Raw genomic sequence first — 12,968 nt, 5'->3', positions numbered from 1 at the left:
TTGGGCACACGGTGGAAGGCATTGGTCTGGAGGGTGTCGGTGGGGGCTGTGATGAATTTTGGGGTTGTGGACCTCTATTTTTTATTGGGCAATCTCGACTAAAGTGTCCAGGTTGTTTACAGGAGAAACATAATCTAGATTGTTGATTAGGAGGCTTGTTTGAGGCAAAGTCTCGGAGGGCGGCTCCGATAGCGAGTCCCAAGGTATGGGAGGCTCCAACCCCTGAGCATAGTTTAATGTAGTCAGCAAGGTTGCCTCCACGGTGGGGGCGAATGGTTGCCTGGCAAGTGGGGTTAGCATTTTCATAGGCTAAATGTTTAACAAAGGCGCTGTCGTTCTCGCCTTCTCCGACCAACCGTTCGGCGGCGTCGGTGAGTCTGCTGATAAACTCACAATATGGCTCCTCGGGGCCCTGACGAATCTTTGCCAGGGAGGTGGTAGCGGAGCCTCTTGGAGGTAGGCGGCGCCACGCCTTGAGACCAGCGTTCTGAATTTGAGCTAACAGCCCCGGGGGAAAAGTTGCCTGGATTTCATTGGTATGATAGGGTTTTTCTCCTAGTAATTTATCCCGAGTCCATGATCTTGTTGTTCTATTTTCACTATTGCGCTGTGCTATCTCTCGGCAGTTTTCTTTAAACTCTGTGTGCCAGAGGACGTGGTCCCCCCCAGAAAGGGTGGCACGAGCTAATTTAAACCAATCATTGGGTGTGAGCCAACGGTCACTGAGACCTTCAAGAATTGCCAAGGTGTAGGGCGCTGTCGGGCCATAAGAGCTTACTGCACCTTTTAAATCTTTAATATGTTTGATGCCTAGCCGGTGATATTTTTGGCCAGTGGGATCATTGGAGTTGGGAGTGTTATCTTCTGGGTCTTCTGTGTCAGAGGCCTCATCGGCCGAGGGGGGATTATGAGAGTCGGGGGGTTCATTGTCAGTCTCTTCCATTGTATCCTCTTGAGAGGGTGGGCCACGGTTTTGGCTGCGGGTAACTGGAAAGGTCATTAGGGTCTTTTTATTAAGTATTGGGCCTTTTTGAGGTTTTTCAGGGTTTTGGTTAGGCATTAAGGTTTTAAGTTCTTTTTCAAGGGCATGCAGCTCCTTTAGGAGTTGCATATGTTCGCGTTTTTGTTGGAGTGTCTCTCTAAGAGAAGAAATTTCTTGGGTAAAGATATTTTTGCCTGCCTAATGGGATCGGTTAAGGATGGGGTGTTTTGAACTAGGGTGTCTTGAGGGAATAGGGGTGGGTTTGGGTTTAAGACTGGGTCATAGAATGTTGGGAGTTCCTGAGGGGGGACATAAGGGGGAGGGGTATGTATTTTTTGTGAAGGGGCGCGCAAGGTTGGCGCGGCGAGGCCCCAGGGATCTTCTTTTTTATTATAGCGGGCAGCTTGTTCCTCTAAATCTATCTGGTCTCTTGGGGAGAGCTGGTCCTGATTATTAAAGGCCAAAAGGGAAGGGTAGATTTTAGGGGGGTCTTTTAATGGGTGATTCTCTAAGGCAGAGGCTTCCTGATTATCAGTTTGTTTTTTAGGTTCCTCTGGCATGTCTATTGAAACAGATCGGCAGACAGAAGGGGGGCGGGAACTCTCTTTTAGGACTGTTTCCCCTGTCTGTAAGATCTCTCTAACATCTGGGTCTGAGGAATGTATTTTTAGGATATCATTAATCAGATTCCAATATGAGAATGCCGATACAGGGACCTTGTTGGGTCCAAAAACCCGATAGTAATCATTAAAACAGTCTCCAACTCTCTTCCAATATTTTTGATCAATCGTTCCTTCTTGGGGGAACCAGGGGCAGATATCAGAGACAAAACTGAAAAACTCACGTAAATCTTTTTTTCTAGCCTTAACTCTCCGCATCTTGAGAGATTCCTTAATACCCTTAAGGAAGAGTTCATGTGAACTCAACTCCTGTCCCATGTCAATCACCTACTCACCAATCTCTCGTCCTTCGCTGGGCGGCTACTCCAACGTCGGGCAAACTTGGAGTCTTTTCTTACGGGTGAATACCTCGTGAACTCCAAACGAGCCTTTTTACTGCCGAGGGGGCTGTCGAGTCTTGTCCCTTACGGGCTCGAAACAAGCCACACTCGCGCCGGGGAGGCCCTCGAGTCTTGTCCCACGAGTGAAAACTGCGTGGGCTCGAAAGAAGCCAGCCCGTGGAGGCTCAGGGAGGGGGGGGGGGCCGCGGCGGTTTCCAGAGTAGGTGTCCTCATAGAATCTTCGTACCTCGGGCCCCACGTTGGGCGCCAAAATGTCCCGACCGGCAGGACAATGCAACGTGGGACGAGGGGAAGAAACCTGTTGAGGATGAAAAAAAAAGGGGAGACAGGAGACGCGAAGAATGGAGGCAAGACAGGGATCTGATCAAGCCTCAAAATTTTATTACGATGGCGGGTTATATATATAGCTATGTCAGATGGGGGTGGGATATGCTATGTCATAGGGTGGCGAGGTACTTGTCGCGGGCTGATAGGCTAGGACAGGGCGATGCCGTATGAGGTACAAGGAAATGGGCAGGCTCTGGGTTTGGCGCGCGCGGGCTCTGGGTTTGGCGCGCGCGGGCTCTGGGTTTGGCGCGCGCGGGCTTTGGGTTTTGTGACCAGGAAGTTCTGCCTAGGCAAGGCCTGGGGATTTCTATGGCTTCCGACAAGAAACGACGTACATATGATTCCATGTACATGACACATCCAGAAAAGGAAAATCTATACAGACAGAAAGCAAATGAATGGGGCTGAGGATGGGAGCAGAGTGAAAGTGGGGACTAACTTCAATGGGACATGAGGGAACCTTTAGGGGTGATGAACATGTTCTAAAACTGACTTGTTTTACATTTATTATAAATTTACTAACATCATTGCATTGTAAACTTCCAATGGGTGAATTTATAAAAATTATAACACAGTAAAGTGATTTGAAAAAGAATATACAGGAATTAGACATGGCAGGACTTTGCAACATTGGTTACCCTTCATTCGTCCATCTATCCAAGCTTCAGAAGCATTGGGACCTATCTTAGAGTCCAGGAACAGGAACGCAAGGAAGGCAGCGTTCGGGAGTCAGGAACACTTCAGGGGGCAGAAGGCATTTGTGGTTTCAGTACAAGGAGAATTCTCCAGATGGAGGAGGGACAGAATTCCCGGCACTGGGATGGCATGGGCAGAGCACAGAGGACAGTGTTGGGAAAGGGTCCCCATAGAGGCGGAACAGTGGATTCTGGTTGTACCTGGTTGCAAATGAAGAGCCTGGTTCCACTGCCCATTTGGGGGACTGTCCTTTTGTCCTTACTTCCATAGACCCCTCTGTCTTGTTCCAAGTATGAAGAAACAGCAGAAAAAATGTCTACCATACCAGCCACCTCTTGGCTGCTGACATTGAGAAGATGTAAACCATCCACCTCAAGGAACAGAAAGTGTTTGTCCTAATTAGAGCAATGGTGGGTCGGCAGCCAAGATTACCCACGAGCGATCTTCCCACTTGCTGGTTCTCAACGCAGACTCAAGCAGACACCATGCAACCTCTGATAGCCCCTTGGTTGTTTTTCCTACGTGTCAACTCACACCAGCTTCTCCCTGACACTTAAAATCATTCGCTGGCCCCTCATGGCCCTAGGTTCACGTCCCAACTCCTACTATGGCTCCACCCTTTCTAGGTTACCTCTCTCAGCCCCCTGTGCCCTGAGCTCCAGTGACACGTCATTCTGCAGGTTCTGGGACACAGTACCTACTCCTGAACCCAGGCCTTTCCCCAGGATGTTCCATCTAGTCTGCGGGAAGGAGCTCCCTTCCTCTCCCCTCCCCACCTTCTCTTCTGGCTAAGTCCTCTTCTTCTTGCATTCTCAGCCCAAACACAGTATCTTCAGACAGGCTTCCCCTGGCCCTCTGGCCAGGAGCTTTCAAGACTTAGTGTGTGTCTTAGTCTGGGTTCCCCACAAAATGATTTGGGTACAAGTCATAGGGAGGTGATACTGGAAAGCATGTGTAGGGAAGGGAAAAGTACAGGGGGAGAGAAGGAAGCCAGTGGAAATTGTGATGAGTGGGTTTCATGCAGGCAACAGACTCAGTCCTGCTCAGAGGAGCATATAGTACACACCCCCAGGTTGTCACCCACCAGTGTAGTCACACAGCAACCTAGCAGTCTGTCCCCTCCAATCTTTCCTTAGGGAAAGGTGACCCTGTGGGATTGTCCCTCATTGGGGTTGAGTTTATGCTACTCTAAGTCTCCATGTTTGGTCCTTGTAAGCAGGGTCTGCAGTCAAAGACGGGTAAGATTTCTCAAGGGAGAAACAACCTAAGCCAGACGGGACCCCCCTAGGGCCCCCATGAGCTAATGTAAAGTTAGGAGGTAGCTGTGCCCCTCCTTCTGAGAAGCTGCTGACGCATGCCTCAACTATTGTCCTTTACCCTCAGGAACAATAGCATCTCGCCCCTCCTGTTTGGCTCATGGGATAATCTTAATCTTATCTTGAGAGACTTGCTCCCCCCAGGGATTGTATGTACCACACGTTGGTCATTTGGGGGATGGTATGCATCGGTTGCTTTGGGACGATTATGGGATAAGGATTGTTGTGTGGTGTAAGAGTTTCACAGACCCTGCCCCTAATCATGTGATCTCTATTGTGAAAGATCAATAAATACCCACGGTGACCCGATTCGGGGCTCCAGTCCTTTGAGGCTGTGAGTCCCTTGGTCCTCTGTGATTTAACTACATTTGAGTCTCTGTCTCTTTATGAGAGTTTAACCCTCGCCGCCTCCCTCGCCTTCCCACGGCTTGTGTTGTGCAGGACGCAACACACCAGGCCATGGGTGAAGGTGCAGTTGAAGAGGGCACTGACCGTGCCGCATGCCTAGCCTGCCCTTCCACTGGCCAGAGCAGAGAGCTGGCGGGCTTGTGCAGAAGGAGTAGCGTGTGCAGAATGAAGAGGGCTGAGGGATTTGGTCAGAGCCCTGGGAAGTTATCCTGGGAAGGGGGTGGGGGGCTCCAGAATGCCAGTTCCCAGGCCCTGGTCCCAGAGATTCTGGTTCAGTAAGGCGTCACATCCCCCACATGATTCTGATGGCCGGCCTCCTAAACTAAATCTTTGTATTTGGGGTCCTTATATCACACTCACCTGTCTCCTACAAGACAGGGGCGCTCCATGAGGGCAGGGAACACATCTGTCATCTTCATTGCTCCATCCTCAGCATTACAATATGGCAGATGCCCTATTTTTAAAATAAAATAATAATATTTAAAATGCACTTACGTAGCATGAACTCTGTGCAGGCACTATTTCAAGTGCTTTGTAAATATTCTGTTGACTCCTTCATCACAACCCTGTATAATACAATTATTACCCCATTTCACAGATAAAGAGAGTAAGGTACAGGGTTGAGTCGCTTGCACTGGACACGTGAATAGGAAGTGGCAGAGCCAGGATTGGAACCTGGGCAGGAGGCTCATGGTCTGTGGACTCCAGTCCTTTCTGCGGTCTCTATAAGAATCAGTCCCACTGTCACCAAAGGGTCAAGTAGTTGGTCTACAAGCCCACAGTTGTTCTGAGCCCATGTGCCATTCCACTGCCTGCCCTGGGCTTTGGGGAGTCAGGGACCCTGCCTAATCAGGGGCTGCACCTCCTTTCCCAGTGGACCCAAGCTTCCTGTGGACGCTGCTGCTGATGGCCTATGGGCACCGGGACCCCAGCACCTACCACTTTACCAGACATCTCCAGCACAGCGTCACCCAAGGCTTTTCAGCCAGGCTGAGTTTCCAGGAGTCCCTCATGTGGGCCCATACCCCCCTCATGAGCAACCTGTACAGTCATTCCCCCCCAGGACGTGTGTCGGCGCCCTGGGGCACCCTCTTGCTAGGAACGGGTATGGGCCACTGTCAGCATCAGCCTTATAGAGAACCGATAACCTTCTAAGCACATGCTTTAAAGGAGAGACCCTCAGAAGACTGTACACAGAGAGGGGCCCTAACCCTCCCTCGATGCGGAGTGAACTTCCTAAATGAGAGTTGGCTGAACATAAATGGGCTAGGCAGAAATGGGGTACCAGGCAGACGGGACAACGTGAGAAAAGGGCAAGCCCGAAACACCATGACACGTTCCGGGAACAACAAAGCATGGAGTGTGGCTGCAGTGTCAGGTAGGAGTGGCATACTGTTGAGTCCTGCACAACACAAGCCGTGGGGAGGCGGCGAGGGTTAAACTATCATAAAGAGACAGAGGCTCAAATATAGTTAAATCACAGAGGACCAAGGAACTCACAGCCTCAAGGGACTAGAGCCCCAAATCGGGTCACCGAATTGGGTCACCGTGGGTATTTGTTGATTTTTCACAATAGAAATCACACGATTAGGGGCAGGGTCTGCGAAACTCTTACACCACACAATAATCATTTATTCCAAATCCCATAATGTCCCAAAGCAACCGATGCATACCATCCCCCAAATGACCAAGGTGTGGTGCATACAATCCCTGGGGGAACAAGTCTCACAAGATAAGATTATCTCATGAGCCAAACAGGAGGGGCGAGATGCTGTTGTTCTAATGGGTCCATTACACCTGAGGATAAAGGACAACAGTTGAGGCATGCGTCAGCAGCTTCTCAGAAGGAGGGGCACAGCTACCTCCTGACTTTACATTAGCTCATGGGGGCCCAGGGGGGTCCCGTCTGGCTTAGGTTGTTTCTCCCTTGAGAAATCTTACCCGTCTTTGACTGCAGACCCTGCTTACAAGGACCAAACATGGAGACTTAGAGTAGCATAAACTCAACCCCAATGAGGGACAATCCCACAGGGTCACCTTTCCCTAAGGAAAGATTGGAGAGGACAGACTGCTAGGTTGCTGTGTGACTACAGCATACCAGTGAGAAGCAAAGCAGAAGAGAGCAATGGCAACCAGACCATAAAGGTCTCGAAAGTCCTATTTATTGCTCAAGGAAATACGGAGCTATTGATGAGGGAGTAACATAATTAAACCTGTGTTATAATCAAACTTCCAGAAGGCTCCTTCTGGAAACACGTGAGTTGGAGTAGAGGGTGGGTAAGTTAGTATGCTGGGGGTCAATTATGGGGCTGAGGCAGCGATCAGGGCGGGGTGATGGAAGGAGACAACATCAAAGAGGTAGAATTGATGGGCTTGCTGAGCGTTAGGATGTGGACATTGAGGGAAAGGGCACAGATGGGCTGCAGGTTGATGACTGGGTGGTGGCAGTGCCATTCCCTAAGAGAAGTTATGCGGGAAGTAGCACAGGTCCCGGGAAAGGAGACAGTAATGACTGTTGCCTATGATTGGCCAGGCACTTCTCTTGGCTATCTTTATAGTCACATTAGCATCCGGGCAGGGAGATGGGAATGTGTTAAGATGATCTGGCTTGCTAGATTTACCCATCTAGTTTTGATCTTCAGGCTTCTTCACTGGTGGGAACTCCAAACTGGTTGGCAGTGCCAGATTCGCCAAGTGAGAGTCCGGGAAATCTACTGCACTTCTGCCCCACAGCTGCAGACATCTCTTGACGGCTGCCATGCACCATCTTCCCTGGATGATGAAGACGTCAGACTATGGCGAAGGCTGGAATGCCTCCAACCTCAATAGCGGCAATGGCTTCACCCAGGCGTGGCAGTACCAGAGCCAGAGCCAGCGCCGAGGGGATCCCATCTGGGGCAAACTGTATACCAGGGAGGAGGTTATGTGGTTCCCTTGGGGACTGATCGCCAAAGCGCATCAGGGTAAAGCTGACTTGATTCATGTGCAGCCGAGGAAAGCCATTTGTTGGAGTCCAGGTCTGACTGGCAAGGGCAGGCTTCGAAACCGGGCTGAGCCAAGCTCACTCGTGTCATTACGGGGGATTCAGAATTATTCAGGTCATCTTTTCAGGCCCTTGGGAACTGCGATCTCAGAGTTGGAAGGCCCTCTTTAGCATTCTCAGCCTGGTGATCTCAGTCTAGTGGCCTCTGCTAGAGCCAGTGTGGGATAGGGTGCTCACAGTCGTACAAAGCTCTCCACCAGGCAAGTGGGGCGTGGTTAAGGCTTAATTAACCTTACCAAGAATCATGCAGGGGCTGAGGCTTTACCCTACTTGTAGCTAATGAACTAGCTTATTACTGTTTCACGGGTGTAGGCAGAAGATACGTGACTCCTGAGTTAGAGACAAAGGACTTTATTACAGCAAGAGGAGTAGCAGAACTTCACGGTGGTTTGAGTCAGTTCCCCACTGAGGGCCATGATAGACGCCTGCACGTGCAGTGCCTAGCAGGACCAAAGGGGAACACTGAGCTTGGAAGCATTCACTGCTTTTATAGTGGCAGAAGCCTGCTGTTTGTGCAGAGGAAGATGCCACCTCACTCCTCAAGGTTGCCCACTGGAAACACAGCCCTGAGAAATGGCCTGGGTGAAGCCCACCCAGGGCCTGGCACTCCTGGACCAACCAGAATGGGGATGCTCAGCGCCCCTGCAGACTGTCTCTCCCAGCACACACCGCACTCAGAGGGCTGTAGGTTAGAAGCCCTGGCACTGCTCCTGCACGCTGTGTAGCCGCCGACAAGTTAGTGGGTGGTGTGCACCCGTCTCCGCCATTGTATTATCACAACACTGAGGTTGTTTATGATGGCAGGACCCTGGCCCTGCCTACGACACAAATAACAAACTCCCAAGAGAACAACTGGCAGGGATCCCCTGGGATTAAGGACAGGCCAAGAACAGCCTACTTTAGAAAAAGGTCTTTTCCTGTCACTTGGAATAACTGATACTCTCTCCCTGCTTCAATGTACCAAGCAGGGTGCAGACCCATGGGAACAGGGGATATTTTAAAATAGGCCCATCATTATTCCTCTAAGAAATAACAGCTATCATTAGTACGTACACACACACACACACACACACACACTCTCTCACACCGTTCCGTTTTCTCTTCACAATGATCCTGAGGCACTGCATTAACAGCATTGTAGACGAGGAAACTGAGGCCTGGGAAAGTTGTTAGCTTGCCCCACAGGGCAGTCAGGATTTGAACGCAGGTGCTTCTGGGACACGCTGTTTCCACCACACCAGCAGGCAGAGCTCTAGGAACTGGTCTCATGTGAGCTGTCAGCCCAAGAGGGACCTCAGCAGCTGCAGCTGCTGCCTGCCTAAGCCCGATGTTTTATGTGGCTCCTCTAACACCGTGGTCCTCAAACGTTAAAAAGCATCATAATCCCCTGGGGGCTCATCAAAGAATGGATCTCCAGACCCCACCCCGCTGCAGCGTTTCTGATTTGGGAGATGGGGGGGCTGCTGAGAATCTGCATTTCTAATAAGTTTCCAGATAATGCCAATCAATGTTGCTGGCCTGGGGACCCCCACCTTGAGAACCTCTGCTCTGACAGGCCAGAGATCATGGGTGTCAAGATGTTGCCCCACGGGAGGGGAAACATGACCTCTCCCAGGAGCAGCCCCAAAGCCCTGTGGCCCAGGGAGAAGAGCAGAGGCAAAGGAAGAAGTCTCAACAGGAAGCTCCGGTCTCCTCCCCAGGCTGAGGGGGGAGGGAGCCCTTCTTCCCACCGAATTCTCCAGTATCTCTGACGACACCTGGCTGGACAGCCTAACCAGAGCCGTGTTTGTGGAGTTCACTGTCTACAATGCCAATGTCAACCTGTTCTGTATCATTGCTCTGACCCTGGAGACCCGCGCCCTGGGTGGGCACTTGCTGGTGAACCCATCTGCAGAGTTCCAGAAGACAGACACCCACCCCCCCAACCCCGCTCTAGGCTAGGGCCCTCCCACCCCAGAGCCAGAGCTCCAGGGCAAACAGTTGTTTGGGGAAACTTGGGGGGGCGGGTCCTGATTCTCCCTGGGCACCCAAAGGCAAAGCTTCAGGGCTGCTCCAGCTTTATTCCTAGCGGACCCCTAGCCTCTCGGGCCTTATTTCCCAAGTTATCCTAAGAGAGCCCAGTTGGGGTCTGAAGGCAGCTTATATCCCTGAGCTTCGCACTCTCCTGGGGCTGGGAGAGGGTGAGCTGGTAACAGTATTTTACAGCTTGTACCTCAATCTACAGAGCAAAGTGCATTTTACAAAGTAATCCAACACACACAAATATACACAACTGAGACAAAAGCTTCAAAAATATTTCCCTTAACTACACGTGATATACTCTGATATTTTATGTTCTACTCTTTCTCCCTATTCCCCCACCTTCCGCCCTCTTTTAATGCTAATCACAATCTATTGTAAACACAGACCTAAGGCCTCTTCAGGTAACCATCAATTTGCCTAAAACTCAACCACCTCTCCTTTAAAAAAAAAAAAAAACAATAAAAAAATATGTATTACTTTTATTTAAAATGTAATGTTGGTAGTTTTTTAAAAAAATTTCAGAACTGTGAAAAGGCCTTCCATTATTATCATATTAACTTCCATTATCATTTCCACTGTCAAAAATTTCTTTCAAATACTTTTTTTGGAGTTTATTTGTACCTCTTTTGTTTTCCTAGTTCTTTTTGTCATCTTTGTGGCTTTTTAAGGACCTCTTAAACAACTTGTCCCCAAACACACCTGATTCAATTATGTTTGTTGGTGTTTTTTTTTAAAGATTTTATTGGGGAAGGGGAACAGGATTTTACTGGGGAACAGTGTGTACTTCCAGGACTTTTTTCCAAGTCAAGTTGTTGTCCTTTCAATCTTAGTTGTGGAGGGCGCAGCTCAGCTCCAGATCCAATTGCCGCTCTTAGTTGCCGATGTGCCCACCATCGCTTGTGGGAGTTGAGTCGCACCGGCAACCTTGTGGTTGAGAGCCCACGAACTGCCTGAGCCACCGGGCTGGTCCCCAATTGTGTATTTCTACAAATATGAAGTGTGGGACAGGTTTCAGGTTTGGTTGATCAGCAGGCCACTGATACCAGTAGGACTCAGGCTGTTTGCGCCTTTCCCTTCTGCCGTTCTTGGGGCTGGCTTTGTCTTTGTAGGCAGAAGCCTTATTAACGAAATTGGTTTTAAAAAAGTCACTAAAAACACCATTTCAATACAAAAAAAAAAAGGAAAAGACATACAAATGAATGAAAGATCATTCAACAAACAGTTGAATTTTAGGCATATTGATCAATAGATGAATGAATCCTCAGTGTTCAGATGAACCGGCTTTAAATGTCCAGCTTGCAGTAAACTGATGCTGGGTGGGTGGGTGTGCTTTGGCTGGAGGCGACTGAGGGCGCTAACAGCCAGCACCCTGCAGAGAATAGGGGGCAGGTCTTCCATTGCAGCTGCCTTTGTCCCTTCTCATCTGGGCATTATCTTTGACATCCGTTTAGAGGATCCTTTGGGTCTGTGGGTCTGAAAAACCTTCATTGTCTCTTCTGCCTCTGGCCCGCCCTCAGAAGGGCTTCACCTGGAGTCATCCCGTGGATGACTTCTGGACAGAGGCAGTGGCAGTGAATGGGAGGCGCCAGGGGTGGGGGATGGGGTGAGAACAACACATTCTGCTTCCCAGGAACCTTCTTTGCACCCGCAGACTTGCAGAGCCTGCGTCTGTATCCCTGCACCAATGGCTGGTACCTCTTTGTGGTGGTTGCAGAGGTCCTCTACCTCCTGTTCCTTCTCTACCACATGATCGTGCAGGTGAGGGGTGGATTTGTGGCTCCATGGGCAAGGATGGAAATGGCGGAGTGCCCACTCCCTCTGCCACCCTTTCCCTCTTCCCTGGGGTGGGGTCCAAAGGAGGAGGAGGGAAAGGTTCTGCTTACCTGTTTGCCATGGCAACCTTTTCAGGTCCCTTTTGCTGGTCCTGAGGGCTGACCTGGCTCAGGGATCGAACTTGGGCCCCTCAGAGGAACTAAGAACTCAGATGGTGGTCCTTTCTGGGTGTGAAAGGTGGGGGTGTGGGGAGCAGGGCTCCTGTTTCTGCTGAGACCTTCCAAAAATGCTAGAAGTGGTTTTCCACAGCTGGGGGTTCTCTGAATCTACATTGTGGAGGGGTTTAGCACTTTTGTTCTCACCGGTGGCCCCTGAAAATTAGGAAAAATCCCCCTTGCTACCTTTCCCACCATGTTGCACAATGAAGGGGCAGAAGCTGACATTGAGGGTGGTTTCAGGATGCTGGGAACACATCTATAGCACATTATACACTCCCGCCCCTCCTTCCACCAAAAATGGAAACCAGATACCTTCAAGGGGCATCTTAGCCTCCCCCAGCCTCTGCTCCAACAACCACAGCAACCACTTTAAAGTAAGAAAGATTCTTCGAGTGCTTACCACGAGGCAGGCATTGTGCTAAGAACCTTATGCGGATTTTCTCCTTTAACAACATGAGGAGACAGATCCTATTAACTCCTTTTCAGAGGAGGAAGCTAAAGTCCAAAGATGTGAAGTAACCTATCCAAGTTCGGAGCTGAATCAGGAGTGTGACCCCTGATCTTGACACTCAACCCTTATGCCACATAACCAGCCTCATAAACCAGGAACCTACACAATCTCTTGAGTATCACCAATTCAAACCCAACAGCCAGTAGTGGTCCAATAGCAACTTTAGTTCCAGCATTTCTTCAAGAACATCAAAGGAGGCCCATCCACCACCCCTCAGAGCTTCATTCCTCTCCTCTCAGCTGCCCTCACACTCAGCCCACGGCTGTTTTAGGAAGCCTCTCTCCAAAACCCTTAAATCTTTCTCAAAATTGTTTGAGCAAGTTTTTAAATATCCCCCTTGCTCCACCCCATTATAATGGAAGGGAACTTAGCTTTTTACCATCCAAACACTAGTCCTTCCTTCATATGGGTGGGTAGGGGAGGAAAACTAAACAGACAGTAAAATATTATCTTGAGTGGAAGGGAAAAGGAACAGGAAGGAGGCCAAGAACATGCACAGAATAATTCTTTTTGACCTGTGACACTAGTTGGAGAAATAGAATTAAAAACAGTCTCCTGCTAATCCAGGAAATCTCTCCACAAAGGTAGAAAAAAAAAAAAGAAAACGACTTAAAATTACTTATTTTAAACTTCATACGTACCATACAATTT

The 12,968-nt window shown here is 49.6% G+C and overlaps 1 pseudogene across 1 annotated transcript in view; it reads left to right on the top strand.

The window, feature by feature from the left end:
- LOC308489842 (polycystin-1-like protein 2) overlaps positions 1–12,968 on the top strand; it is a 74,879-nt pseudogene that overhangs the window by 53,591 nt on the left and 8,320 nt on the right. The window contains exons 20-23 of the transcript in view: positions 5,625–5,855; positions 7,393–7,713; positions 9,536–9,657; positions 11,446–11,573. The product of the transcript in view is annotated as a polycystin-1-like protein 2 (transcript). The remainder of the gene's footprint in view (positions 1–5,624; positions 5,856–7,392; positions 7,714–9,535; positions 9,658–11,445; positions 11,574–12,968) is intronic.

The sequence above is a fragment of the Rhinolophus hipposideros genome, assembly GCF_964194185.1.
Source record: "Rhinolophus hipposideros genome assembly, chromosome: 21".
NCBI classification, from domain to species: domain Eukaryota; kingdom Metazoa; phylum Chordata; class Mammalia; order Chiroptera; family Rhinolophidae; genus Rhinolophus; species Rhinolophus hipposideros.
The sequence above is the reverse complement of the archived record's forward strand: the minus strand, read 5'-3'. Positions and strand labels throughout refer to the sequence as shown.